Source organism: Oryctolagus cuniculus, chromosome 5 (assembly GCF_964237555.1).
Source record: "Oryctolagus cuniculus chromosome 5, mOryCun1.1, whole genome shotgun sequence".
Taxonomy (NCBI): domain Eukaryota; kingdom Metazoa; phylum Chordata; class Mammalia; order Lagomorpha; family Leporidae; genus Oryctolagus; species Oryctolagus cuniculus.
In genome coordinates this window covers 87,328,588-87,343,353 of record NC_091436.1, presented here as the reverse complement: position 1 = coordinate 87,343,353, position 14,766 = coordinate 87,328,588, and the positions used below count along the sequence as shown (strand labels likewise).

At 40.0% G+C, this 14,766-nt stretch overlaps 1 pseudogene; it reads right to left on the bottom strand.

The window, feature by feature from the left end:
- Positions 1-7,656: 7,656 nt before the first annotated feature.
- Positions 7,657-12,389, bottom strand: LOC138849755 (small ribosomal subunit protein uS5 pseudogene; annotated as a pseudogene).
- Positions 12,390-14,766: the final 2,377 nt, after the last annotated feature.

Genomic DNA, 14,766 nt, shown 5'->3' with positions numbered 1-14,766 from the left:
TACAATGGTTAAAAATTCAACATTTTACCTGACTTTTTTGTTTTCTAAAACTGCTTTCAAATAGTTTTGAAAGTAGAAGGTTAGATCACGATTTTTTTCTTAATGTAATCTATTATGTGTTTTTTCTGTCTACATATTCAACACATTAAAGATTGCATAACCTCTTACCATTATAGGCAGTACTGTGAGGAATCTTCAACCATGTGGTTGTTTTATATTTTGGACTGGAGGGCTGGAAGTCAGATTACTGGACCAAAGAGCATGAGATTTCAATGGTTCACGTCTGAATAAACTGCTTTCCAAAAGTGTTGTACAAATTTATATGGTTACTTTAGTATAAAAATGTATCTTTGCCAGCAACAAATGTATTTTTTCAGTGTTTGCTAATTTTAGATACAAATGATCATACCTTATTGTTTGCCTTTGTATGTCTACAAAATATTTTAAAGCAGCCCCCTTTTGCCAATCATGTGTGTGTACAGGTTTTGTGGATTTCATTATGCTTCTTGTTATAATTGTTATCACCATTGCCCACCATAGCAAATTGAAATTCCTGGCCCTTACCTCTAAAGTCCTAAACAAATTCTGTGTCTCCTTTACTATCTTGAGTGCATCTTCCAATGTGTCCTAAGATTCGCTGTGAAGAATCACCTGAGATACTTGTTAATACACACTATAAGGCTCTCAGTCCCAAAGGAGAGCCTGATTTAGTATCTCCAGAGTGGGGCCTCACAGTGCCCAGGTATTATTTTCTGCAAGTATTTCTTCCTGGATCTCCTTGGATTCTTTTCTTTTAAGTTTTTGCCAGGGATAGTTAGGCTCATTCAGTGGTTATTTAGGAAGGCACAGATGAGACAAGATTTAATATTTAGTATGAAAATCACAAAATACAGCTCAAAGTGAATGATGCTTTTTTTTTTCCATCTGCACATACAGGATTTCACAATTAACCTGATGTGTACATGTGGTCCCTATTGCTAGAGGAGGACGCAGAACTTTCTAAGGTGGAGGGCACCAAGTGGGTAGGTGTTCCTTCTCTAAGCAAACTGACTCACCCCTCTAAAAGGAAAATCAAACAGCATCCTGTGGAAGAGTTGTTTGATCTGCTAAAGGTCAAAAAGGTCTCTGTCTTTGGCAAGCCCAAGGATAGGGAAAGTGGGAGCTTAGTAGGTTTAGGGGGTCCCAACATTTTTGAGATCAACCTAGATAAATAGTCCCTTCATTTCTGTTGCTATGGCTCTCACAATCTCATGTCGTTGAAGCCAAGAAAAGATTTGCATGAAGCATAATGCATACAATCAAATAATACTATCACCAATGTAATATTTTTGAGTATTTGTGAGTATATTGGATCTGGTGTGGTGCTGGTCTGTATGATTTCATTTAACCTTCATGCAATCACTCTGTGAAGCAGGTCCTAAGATGTTTCACCACACAATTGAAGATTCCTCACAGCACTGCCTATAATGGTAAGAGGTTATGCAATCTTTAATGTGTTGAATATGTAGACATAGAAAAAACATGTAACACGTAATAGATTACATTAAGTAAAAAATCATGACCTAACCTTCTATCTTCAAAACTATTTGAAAGCATTTTTAGAAAACAAAAGGTCAGGTAAAATGTTGAATTTTTAACCATTGTATTTAAGAGAGGACTTGATGTTTTTCTTTCTCTTTTTTCCCAATTTTAGGCTATAAAATTATCTCACTTTCTGAATTGAAAGTAAAATTATAAAATCAGCTTATTTTATAATTAGCTTTTATAATAAATAACTCATTTAATAACTGCCAACTCAATACAGATGGGACTCATAAAAAATTAATAAATTATCCTAAAGCCACAAAGCAAATATCCTGGTCCTTTGTTGGTTATTTTTAATATTTTGAATTGTAATCTCCCCTAGGTCAGCAATAATGTCTTCACTAGGATTTAATACTCAAAGGAGGTAGGGCATCAGAGAGATGCTCAATATTTGAATTGTAATATAATGAAGTAAAAACAATGATTAAAGGATCTTTTTGAGTTTTTCGCAAAATATTTTCTCAACAAACTAAAATAATAATTTCTATAAAAATTGTCACAATTCTCAACTCCCTATCCCATTCCCCCACCCCTACCCCATTTTCAGGGAACAGTTGGAAGTTCCTTTTCCCCTTGGGTCCAGGTTAACACTTCAGTCACAAACTGCTGGGCTTTTCCAGGCAATTGGCAAACTCCTCAGAGTCAGTAAACAATATTGTTTTTATTTCATTGAGATAGCATATTTTAAACCATTAACTTGGACTCATTTCATATAGGTCAATTCTTGGCCAAAAGGATTGAATGACTCAATTCACACTTCTGGTGCTGATGGGTTGAGGTACACATCATTGATCTTAAACTCCACACATACTTAGGTCTTAGAAGGTTCCTAGGAGACCTGCTGTAGTATACACACGATACACATTTTCACAGCTTGAATTACACATTAGAGCTTAAACTCTTATTTCCTATAAAAGCTTATGTCCACACTGGATGAAGATAAGTGAATAAGAACTCTGAAAAAAAAAAAAAAAAAAAAACACCCTGGTCTAGCTGGATCCTGGCAGCCTCTTCCCATCTTCCACAGGGGAAGATCTGTTTCCCATCCCATTTGGTCCTCCAGCAGAACAGTGCTGTACATCGGCTATGCAAAGCCACATTTCCGATCTCCAAAAACAGGCTAACAAGTGAGGGTCTCATGACTCCACCACTACCTCGGAAATTTGCGGAAAAGACTAAGAAAGCCCAGACTACACCCACTCATAAGGCTTGAAGGCATTACTGACTTAGAAGGCAGCCAAGAGACCCTCTCTAGGGTCTGATACTGCCCTGTTCTCGCTCACAGGGTAAAGATTCTGATGAGGACTCAAAACACAAGAGTCTGGATTTCTTTTCATGGACCACAATAAAATGTGTGTCTCTGAAGAAAACATAGCTGAAATAAGAGGAAATTTCAGGCCAGCAAGATGATGTAAAGGGTTCTTTTTGGAGCCCTATAAAGATTATTTAGAGGGGCCAGTGCTGTGGCCTAGTGGGTAAAGCTGCTGCCTGCATTCCTGGCATCCCATATGGGCGCCGGTTCAAGTCCTGGCTGCTCTACTTTGGATCCAGCTCTCTGCTGTGGCCTGGGAAAACAGTGGAAGATGGCCCAAGTCCTTGGGCCCCTGCACCCATGTAAGAAACTGGAAGAAGCTCCTGGCTCTTGGCTTCAGATCGGCACAGCTCTGGAAGTTGCAGCCATCTGGGGAGTGAACCAGCAGATGGTAGATTCATTCTCTCTCTCTCTCTCTCTCTCTCTCTCTACCTCTACCAACCTGTAGCTCTGCCTTTCAAATAAATAAATAAATAAATTGTCTTTAAAAAAACAAAGATCGTTTAAAGAGGCTCCCTCTGATGGGTTTGTTAAAAGTTTCTGTTCTCCCAGATTATCCCTCTTACAAGCTGAAATTGGATTCCCTTCCTCAAGCAATGCCAAGACATCAAGAGTCCACATCCAGAGAAAGCCAGAGTGAGCTTCCTCTCTCTCTTTTTGCTGTAAACTTTCCCTGCCAAGTCTAGCTTACATCCTACTGTAAGGGCAATTGATTATTGAGCTATTGATAATATAAAGACTAAAGATAAAACTATTTTTTAATTGAAAAATGCTCCTGGTTTTGGGAGTTAGTCAAGTTCTTGGAAGACTTACAAATATGCAGCAAGGAGCAGCTATGACTCCTTCAACTTGGCCTTCCCTCATGCTCTTTCTGGCTCCTTATCAATCCCTTACATGGTCTTGATTTTCAATTGCTTTATCCCCAGTTTATGAACCATGCAATTCTGTGTATTATATTCTCCACCTCCAATTTCGTAACTTTAGAAATGACCCAAATTTTATCTTGACCTAATGACAAAACATGATTCTCTGGAGATTGGCTAATACATATTAGAGTTAGAAAATAGTGCCCAAATAATTAAATTGTCTGAGCAGGCCTACATGTCCACACGTATCACCACCTGGCAACCTGATGTGCCTCCGTGAACATCTAGACATGCTTTTCAAACATTCTCTAAATTTCTATAAAAACAATCTTAATGAACTCAAAACATTTATATTTATATTTTTTGCTTCATTATTTCATTCTGTTTTACCAAGAATTTTGGTGTTGAAAGGTTTTAAAACTCACTTGCTTTCCCACGTCAAGAATGAAGAAACCAAGCCACCAAGCAGAATCCTGCCTATAGTAATAGAGTTTGTTAGTTAGAGCTGCAACTTGAAGGTCTCATGCTTTGCAAATTGTTCTTTGTTTTTTCAACTACACCAGGAAGCCTGTCTCTTACTCTTCTTACAGGATATAGAATCTTTAATTTCTAAAATACACATACTGCTGAGTTTTTGTATTTATATGCCCCATTTTTTTCCAAGTATCTTTTTTTTGTCTACATTTTTCTCTGTTCCATCACCTAAGATGCTTGATATTTTCAGCCTTTTAATTTCGCCCTCGTATTTGATCTTTATTCCCCCTCATTTTCTCTTTTAATCAACACCCATAATCTATTTGGGCTTCCATCTTTTTCCTTCTTCAACATTTGCTTATGTATCATTCCTATTTCCTCTCTATTCTTTTGAAACTTTTCTCCGTAAGCTCTATTTCTCATCCTCCATCACTTTTGATCTTTTCTCTACCTGAATTTTTCCTTCTCCAGCACAATTTTTATCAGATCATTTTAGCCCCTTCTTTCCTTTTCATCTCTTCCCTTTTTGTCCTATTTCCACACAACCCCTTTGTTTCATTGCCCTTTAAACACAGCAATGAAGGAAGGATGGACGTGTGTGTGTGTGTGTGTGTGTGCATAAATTTGGAATTATTTGGTGTAGGAGTGATGAGAGGAGGCGGAAAGATTGAGAGAGACACCAAAGAATGTGTTCAGAGAAGGAGAAATGCTTTGCTCATTTCTATCCCTGGGGACATTAATCAGAAAGTTTCTTTTCTAATACCCATTTAATAAATACAAGTCATGTACATATGTTTCCTATAAAAAAGTATCCTGAATCAGTATTGTATGTGTGAAATGGTTCAATTTTCCTAAAACATTCCAAAATTTAATCCAGAGGTATTGTACAAGTAGTTAAGAAGCAATGGGATTGCTTTCTGAGTTTCATTTGGATATATTTCAAGGATGATAAATACATGTTAAGACTGTTTTGAACATCACTAAAATGTTGATCAATATTATATCTGAGACAGCTATAAAATTACCACAATAGCATCAGGGTAAAGTTACTTGCTAAATTACATATAGGAAAAAAATCTAGATATCCAAGTGTTGTACTACTTTTAAAAATAATCTTTCTGGGGTCTAACTGTGAATGGTTAGGTTAATGTTAATTGGGTTAATGTTTTTAGCATTGTATTATTAATCAAAGTACAATAACAAGAATGACTTTGGGTGTTCATGGCTTTAAGTATTTATAAAGGTTTATACCATGTATACCATTAAAAATGTTTCCTTTATACTGTAATCAGTTTCTTACCCATCTCCAATTTGAATTGGAGATGAGCCCATGTATAATTACATACATCTAAAAATCAAAACTTGACGATTTCTGAGGACAATAATGGCATAAAAAATAGAACTTGGATCTTTTGACTTGAATATTATCAAGTTCCCCTAAATAATAATGAATAAATATATGCAAGTGACAATATTTTTTACTTTTTAATTACAATATTTGTGCTTAAAATCCTGTGAAAGGATCATTTCTCACAGACGGTTTTTCGGTCATCCTGTATTGGAGAGCTTGCCTGGTGTTCTCCCAAATGACCTGGGTTCAACATCTGCTCTGAGAATAGGTTTTTCTGGCTCAATAATTAAAATATGATGATCTTATTACAGTTGGAAAAATGATTTATTCATCTTTATTATACATTGATTTTTGGCATGGAAGAAAACAGAGGAGAGATATTAAATGCAATTCCATGGGGTCGGAGATGGGTCTAATATTACCTAATATCTTCAGAACTGACCAGATCAAATTAGACAGTAATCCAGAGTCAGGGAGGCTGACTCACACTGTGCAACCGAGGGGACACTGAGGAGGATATTGAGCACTTTTCAGTGGGATCAGATGGCATGAAGGAGGAGGGCTGCACACACACCTGGCAAGCAGGAATAAAACATATGAATGATCGCAGGATGATTAGGGGCAAAGCCACAAAAAAGGCAAAGAGGAAAGAAAATAAATGACACATCCACAAAAGGAGCAGAACCGACATGAGATGCAGAAGTAGAATAATTGTGTGATATTGCCCACAGAGAGGAACCATTCCTTCTGCCCCCAGAGCCAACTGTGGCCACTATTTTTAAATCCCAGATTGAAAAACTAAACAGACGAATTTCCTTCCAGAAGAACCACCACCAAGAAAATACTGTGCCACATTTAACTCATCGTTGTTCTTTTTTAATACATTTGCTTCTAAGTTCTTTGCTTTCTAATGCTAGTTTCTAAAAGAATACATTTAATCGCTTCCCATTTTGACTTTTCACCTATTTGTAACCAATTGTAGTAATTTCTAGAGTGGTTCATTATTTCCAACTATGGTTTGAATACTGCTGTAAGTTAACGGTACAGAGTCAACCATGGCATCATGTTAGACACACTATAATATTCAACACAAAGTATAGTAAGATATAAAATATAAGAAATGACATGGATAATTTAAAGACTGATTGGAGAATTACATTCTTGACAAATATAATGTTTGCATCTTTAAAAAACAACTCAGTCTATTTATGGTAGGGCAGTTTAGGTAATAGTGACTGGCGAGAAAACTATTGATATTTATTTAACAGTGAGGTTTTAAAATTTTTCCTGAGGAATGATTTTGTGTCTTAGAGAACAACAATGATTTCTGCTGCTAACAACTTAAATATGAGTGGAGGGGTGTGTTAGGAAAGAAATAAAAATAGGTTCACTTGTTTTTGTAGCTTTGTAACTCATGAGATCAAGGTCAGCAAAATTAAGGAAAATGAGAGGAAACAGAGAAATAGAGAGATGGAAATGGACTGTGAAGAACTGCCTTTCAAAATCAATACATCAATAACTTACTGATTTTAAAGATTTGATTCTTTCCAAAAATGCAGATCCACTAAGATCAGAGCTAAATTCATCAGCTTCCATCACCAAACCAGATTTCTTTTCTACTTCTCTTAGTAGCACACCTTTCCCAGTATCCAGACTAGAAATGAGCTTGTCATCTGGGGCCGCTTCTTCAATTTCTTTTTCTTTTTTAATAGGTTTAATACACTTTATTTTTCTTGTGTAAAAACCTATGTTGTGGGGCTGGCACTGTGGCATAGTAGGCTGCGGTGCCAGCATCCCATATGGGCACAAGTTCATGTCCTGATGCTCCTCCATCCAGCTCTCTGCTATGGCCTAGGAAAGCAGGGGAATCTGGCCCAGGTGCCTGCACCCCTGCACCCACGTGGGAGACCCAGAAGAAACTCCTGGCTCCTGGTTTCCCATCTGCTCAACACCTGTTGTCCTGGGCATTTGGGAGTGAACCAGTAAATGGAAGATCTTTCTGTGTCTCCCTGTCTCTGCCTGTAACTCTACCTCAAATAAATAAAAGCTTACAACAAAACAAACCAAAACTATGTTGTAACCACAGCTGGAGCCTGGGTCCTCTGCACAGACATTCTGGTATGAGTCTTCACAAGATGGCCCATGAATTCCTGACAGGGAGACTTGGTGAACAGTCTACTTCCAGAGGCTGGGGGTCAGACAGCTGTAGGTCTTGAAGACAGCGTCCAAAGTGGCCTTGGCGAAGTTGCCCAGGGTGGCAGTACTCCCCTGGCTGAGGTGTAGCAGTCATCAATGCCGGCCATCTGCAGCAGCTTCTTGGGGACAGGAGCAGAGATGACGTCAGTGCCCCTGGAAGTGGGAACCAGGCGCACTAGCACAGAGCCACAGCATCCAGTCACCTTGCAAGGCACTGTGTGGGGGTTGTCGATCTTATTCCCCCAATAGTCTCCACGCACCGGCACAAAGGAGGGCTTGGCAAGGATGATGGCCCCTCGGGTGGTGGTGGCTGCCACCTTGGAGCAATTCACACCCAGGCCGATGTGGCCACTGTAATCCTCGTTGAAAACAAACACCTTCAATCTGATCCGCTGGCCAGCCCACGTCCGCTTCTACACCGGCATGATCTTTAAAACCTCGGCCTTGAGGGCTGCCCCAGGAAAAAGTCAATGATCTCAGACTCCTTGATGAGCAAGGAGAAGAGGTAGGTCTCCTCCAGGTACGTGATCTTCAGGGCCTTACCCAGGCGGTGCACCTTGGTCACAGCAGCCACTCTTGGTCATCGGCCTTGCTTCCGCGAGCTCCGCAATCTCGCCCCGGCCCCAGCAGCCACTGCCCCCGAAGCCTCAGTGGAAGATGCCCTTGCATCTTGCTTTCCACGGCCCCCAAAGCCTCCGCGCCCTCTTGCTGCACCGTCATCGTCCACCATTTGGTGCTTTGTTGGGAGAAGAAGCCCCTTGTTCATTTTCAACACTGAATTTCGTGAAGCCCTGAGCGTTCTACCTAAAGATGACTCAGGCACCCATTGCTGCCCTGTCCTCTTAACCTTGGCAATGGTTTACCAGCAGAAATCCAGCTTCCCATTCCTCCCTGTGGGATCGGACCAATTATTTGTCCCATCTGCAAATGGGGACAATTTGCCTAGAACCATTACTAGAAAAATGGCATCTGCCTTCCCTTACTTACCTTCTCCAGTTCATTTTGAATCAAGCATCAGATGAATTTGGTTGAAACATCATCTGGGCCACATACTGTCTTCATGAAACATTTCACACCACACTTAACCAGGCGGGTCCTCTAGGACCAGGCCTCCAGTTGCCTCCTGTGTATCCCCCTGGTCATCCTAGGACCTCCAGACCCCTTTGTTAAATGCTGGCCTTCCATGAACTCCCTCTGCTCTGGGCTTCTGCATTGCTTCATTTCATGTCAGTACTTTGCCATTGCTAATAAAGCTTACAATGTTTCTCAGTCAGAAACTAGATGCTTAACATAACTCTTTTCAGAAACATATAGCAAGGCACATTAAATATTTTTTTTCCAGTGAATTAGTCAGGAAGCCTCCTACACATAAAAATCAGGGCTTTGGAGTAGGTGAGGCTGATATATACCAAAACGGGATATTGTTAGAATTAAAGAAGGAAAATTAGAGGTTCAATGTTTTCTTGGAGGGGTAAAAGGTTTTTGTGATGGCTTCAGATAATAAATAACAAGTGATGAGAATAATTATTAGTTGTTTGACTTACTGTGTATCAGCCACTGTGCTAAGTGGATCAGTTTGTTTAATTTTTAAACATGCTTATGAAGGAATTACTACTATTCCCACTTTTCTAAAAAATTTATGTATTTGGAGCCGGCGCCGTGGCTCAATAGGCTAATCCTCCACCTTGCGGCGCCGGCACACCGGGTTCTAGTCCCGGTCGGGCCGCCGGATTCTGTCCCGGTTGCCCCTCTTCCAGGCCAGCTCTCTGCTATGGCCAGGGAGTGCAGTGGAGGATGGCCCAGGTGCTTGGGCCCTGCACCCCATGGGAGACCAGGAAAAGCACCTGGATCCTGGCTCCTGCCATCGGATCAGCGCGGTGCGCCGGCTGTAGCGGCGGCCATTGGAGGGTGAACCAACGGCAAAGGAAGACCTTTCTCTCTGTCTCTCTCTCTCACTGTCCACTCTGCCTGTCAAAAATAAAAAAAAAAAAATTATGTATTTGAAAGGCAGAGTTACAGAGAGGTAGAGTCAGAGAGAGAGAGAAATCTTCCACTCATTGGTTTACTCCCCAAATGGCTGCAATGGCTGGAGTTGTAATGATCTGAAGCCAGGAGCCAAGAGTTTCTTCCAGCTTTCCCAAGTGGGTGCAGGGGCCCAAGGACTCACATCATCTTCTACTGCCCTCCCAGGCCATAGCAGAGAGGTGGATTGGAAGTGGGGCAGCAGGGACTCGAACGGCGCCCATATGGGAGGCCAGCACTGCAGGCAGGGGCTTTACCAGCTATGGCACAGTGCTGGGCCCCTCCCACTTTTTACATGAAAACTTGAGTTTCAGACTGGTTAAACAACTTTTCTAGTGTCATATGGCTAGCATGTTTCAGGACTGGAATTTGGTCCTGGACAGTTCTGGTTCTGTCTTTGTCTGGGCCACTATAATAAGATATCACAGATCAAGTGACTTAAACAACAGATTATATTTTCTCATAGTTCTGAAGCTAGAAATTCAAGGTCAGGTTCTGGTGAGGGTTCTCTTCCTGGCCTACAGACCATCTCTCTCTGTCTTCATTGACATATGTCTTCCTTTTTTTATAAGCCCACCAACCCTGCTGGTTTTGGACCCCAGCCTTACATCCTCATTGAACCTTAATTACCTCCTAAAAGCCTTATATCCATTAGAGTCACATTGAGGGTTAGGATTTCAATGCTACAAAATGAAACTCATGAAATCTGTCCCCAGAGATGAACTGTCTTACTATCAGTTGTTTGCAACTTTCACCTCCCAGCCTTAGCTTCCAAAAACTCAGCAGCTCTCACTAGTATATTACTTCCAAATCACACCTTCTCAAGGATCAAGAAATTCCAATGTTAAAATAGGATAATGACTCTTAAAAGTTTCCATACTGCTCTGTTCCAGATTTTTTGGAGATTTCAAGACTTAGAGGACTACTTATTTTCACACTGAAGAGCATAGTTGGGTGCGGTTGACACTGTGATGTCCAAATCTCTCAGCTCATGTCAAAATCCCACCGCACGGATGCTCCCTGAATCACCTGCTTTGTTGGCAACAGGGCAGTAAGCAACCAATAAGGATGTACCTAGTGCTGGGTGGCCCCAATAGTAAATTCCCTGTATGTTAAGAAGTGCAGAGAGCAATTTGCTATAAGGCAGTTGAAAGTTCACCATCTCAGGCCTGTGATGTGGCATAGCAGGTAAACCACCTCCTGCAGTGCTGGCATCCTATATGGGATGGGGTCTTGACTGCTCCAATTCCCATCCAGCTCCCTGCTACTGTGCCTTGGAAAGCAGCCTAAGATGGCTTAAGTGCTTGTTCCCAGGGACCCAAGTGGGAGACCTGGAAGAAGCTCCTGCCTCCTGGCTTCATTGTGGCCACTTGGAGTGTGAACCAACAGATGGAAGACCTTTCTCTCTCTCTCCCTGTCCCTGTCCCTGTCCCTCTCCCTCTCCCTCTCCCTCTCCCTTTTCCTCTCCCTCTAAATAAATCATTAAATGAAAGTTCACCATCTAAGCATGCTGGAGTAGAAACCAGGCTACCCAGGAAGAAAGAAATCCAGTGCTCATGTCCACCAGGAAAATTTGCACTCTATTTCTGCCTTAGAGAACTAATTCTAGCTCCAAACAAGATCCAGACATTTCTGCATTTTTAAGCCCTCCCCAGTGTCATCTCAGTGATTATTGATACTTCAGAAAAGGGAGGTGTTACTGTTAATTTTCCTTTTCATTAAAAACGTATCTTATAAATATTTTTGTCTTTTTCTTTTTTTGTAAATGTTTCTTACTTTACTTTTCCAACTTCCCAATTTCAATTTCAAGGGCTGTTGACAGACTTTATAATTTCTCCAGTGTAAATCATTTATAGTGGTGGTATTTTTCTGTTGTGTTCTGAACGAACTTCTTCTCTCATCTCTCTCTAAGAGTTCTCTCCTTTCTGGTCTACATGAAATTTAACAGTCCATACCCAGAATAATGATGTTATCCTATTATTGCTTTTAAAAAAATTAAAATATGTATGGAGAGGCAGAAAGTAAATTTACTCCAGTGAAAGTGACTGGGAAATAAGTTCCTGTAAGCTGGTAATTGATAACATTATTTGAGACTCATATATGAATTGATAATATTAATTTCACAGGATTATATTTTCATTTTCTATTCAATGTATTTTCATTTTCTATTGCTACATTGCTGAACAAGAGGCAGTCTTCGTATGTTCAGGATGGGGCAGACCTGAGGTTTCCCCCACAGAAGTAACCTATTGTTAGATGTGGTAACTAACTCTGCCAAGAAATTTCTCCAACAGCTTCAAACACTCACAAGAAAACATTAGTCTGCTTTGTTTTAATTCCAATTTCAATGGCAATGGAGAACATCTAGTCATTAAGAAAAGCTGTTTTTCTCTGCTCCAAACTAAACCAGAACTCCTTTTGCAATCTACATCTATAGTTCAACCCTTACACTTCAAATGTCTTTCGAGTATCTGCTCAGCTACTTTCTCAGCACTTTTAAAGTAGTGATTTCAGACACGTACATCATTCTAGCTTTTCCTTTTCCCTTTATGGAGTCACAAAAATCCTTGAGGACAATGATCATGTCTTATGCATATTGGCACCCTTACAGTGCCCTAAGAAGTGGTTTAAATTTGGTTGTAAGTTAATGTTGAGTGCATATATATTTAATTTAACACATACTCATAAAGACCTAATTCTAACAAGTGGAAGCTACTTTGTGTTTTAAAATATCAGTTGTTAAATCTTGTAACAATTCAATGACATTAATGTTATTTTCTTCCCTATTTCACAGATGAGGAAATCAAGACACAGAGAGGTTGAGAAACTAGCCACAGGTGGTATAGGTAATAAGTCCCTGAGCCAGGATTCCAACACTGAGACTCCAAGTGCTGTCAGTGTTGTTGGCCACCCTCCATGTGTTTTCTTTTCTGCATGAGGAAATACAAACAGGCATAAATGGGCCATCAATGACAAAATATCCATAGCACTATACCTGCTTTGATAATAACAATTATTTATTGTGAACTCGGAGTGACAGACTGCTTTCTACCCTAGCTATACCAGATTAAATTGATGCTCATTTTCTTTTTCAGTCTGTATTCCCTTCAAGACTCTTGATTGCTCTCTCTCTCTCTCTCATTTCTTCATTGATTCACTTCCAGCTCAAGCTAATTTTGAGAATTCAGCATTCCTTTTCCAGTCAATCATAGTCATAATATATTTTGGTATTAAGCTTTTTGCTAAATGCTACTTTCCAAAATTATATCATCTGCAAAGCTAACACCACCGAAATGAATGAAGAAAATGCTTCTATGCAAGATTTTGATCATGCTAGTTGTTGGATATATGTGATTTGCTGCTTGGCTAAATTACAAAATTAGTTCAGAGCCCTTTGAAAATAAATACCTTCTCAATAGCTGTACTTCTGCATAATGTGTCTTTGATTCAGAATTCAGCACTAAGAATTTATCTGATTATAAAAGTATATATGCAAGGGCTGGCACTGTGGGACAGCAGGTTAATGCCCTAGCCTGAGGCACCGGCATCCTGTGTGAGCACCAGTTCGAGACCTGGCTGCTCTGCTTCTGATTTGGCTCTCTGCTGTGGCCTGGGAAGGCAATGGAGGATGGCCCGGGTCCTTGGGCTCCTGTACCCTCATGGGAGACAGAGGAAGCTCCTGGCTTCTGGATTCGGTTTGGCGCAGCTCTGGCTATTGCGGCCAGTTGGGGAGTAAACCATTGGATGGAGGACCTCTCTCTCTCTGCCTTTCTCTGCCTCTCCTCTCTCTCTCTGCCTCTCTTCTCTCTGTGTAACTCTTTCAGATAAAAAATATTTTATATATATATAAATATATATATATATATATATATATATATATAAATTCAGCATATATATATATGGGGGACAGGCATTTAGCCTAATAGTAAGACACTGGTGAAGATGTCTGCATTCTATACTGGAGTGCTTGGATTTGATACCCAGCTCCAGCTCCAGAATGTAACTTCCTGCTAATGCAGATCCTGGAATGTGGCAGTGGTGACTCATGTAATTGGGTTCCTCCTACCTATATGAGAGATCTGAATTTAGTTCTCAGCTACTGGCTTCAACCCAACCCAATACCAGCCATCATGGGTATTTGGGGAATGAACTGGCATATGAGAGACTTCTTGCTCTCTCTCTCTCTGCCTTCAAATAAATAACAATTTTAAAAATACATAAACATCAGGTGAAAATTTATACTAATTCAAATGTGATTAAGAAATATCAGCACAAGGGCTAGTTCCCAGAAGTAGAGGAGGTAAAATATAAAGTGTATTCAAAATATTCATGGAAAATGCACATTTACCTTTTAATTCAACTTTTTCATAAACTTTGTGAAGCACCCCTGGGTAGGGTAAAACTTATCAGTCAGCTTTTCAATACTATTAAGAAATACTTAAAGCAACCAATTTTATGAAGAGAAAAGGGTAATTGAACTCAGTTTTTAAGGTTCAAATCTAAACTTGAACAGCTCCTTTGTTTTGGCCTCCTATGAAGGTGAGAGACAGTAGGAGTAGAATGTGGGGAGAAAGTATCACATGGCAAGCCAGGAAGCAGAAGGAGAGAGACTAGGCCAAGCTGAGGCTTTTATAACCAACCCTCTTCAAGAACTACCTTCTGAGGGCACATACCCAAAGATCTAAGGATCTCTCCATAGGCCTACTACCTAGACACCATAATTTGATGGAGTTTCTACCCTTTTAGCAATATTAGCTTATGACTTTGAATTCTAAAGTCATGCATGAATTTGAGGGTCAAATCATTTTCAAACCATAGCAGTATCTAAATAAATTATTCCAACAGTTTAAGTGACAGGGTTCTTGATTTTTTTGTGGATCCAGTTTTAACCAAGGAGAAAAGACATTGTCTCCATGCAATGATATCAACATGTGAATGTGCCAAGCAAAGTACTCTCAACA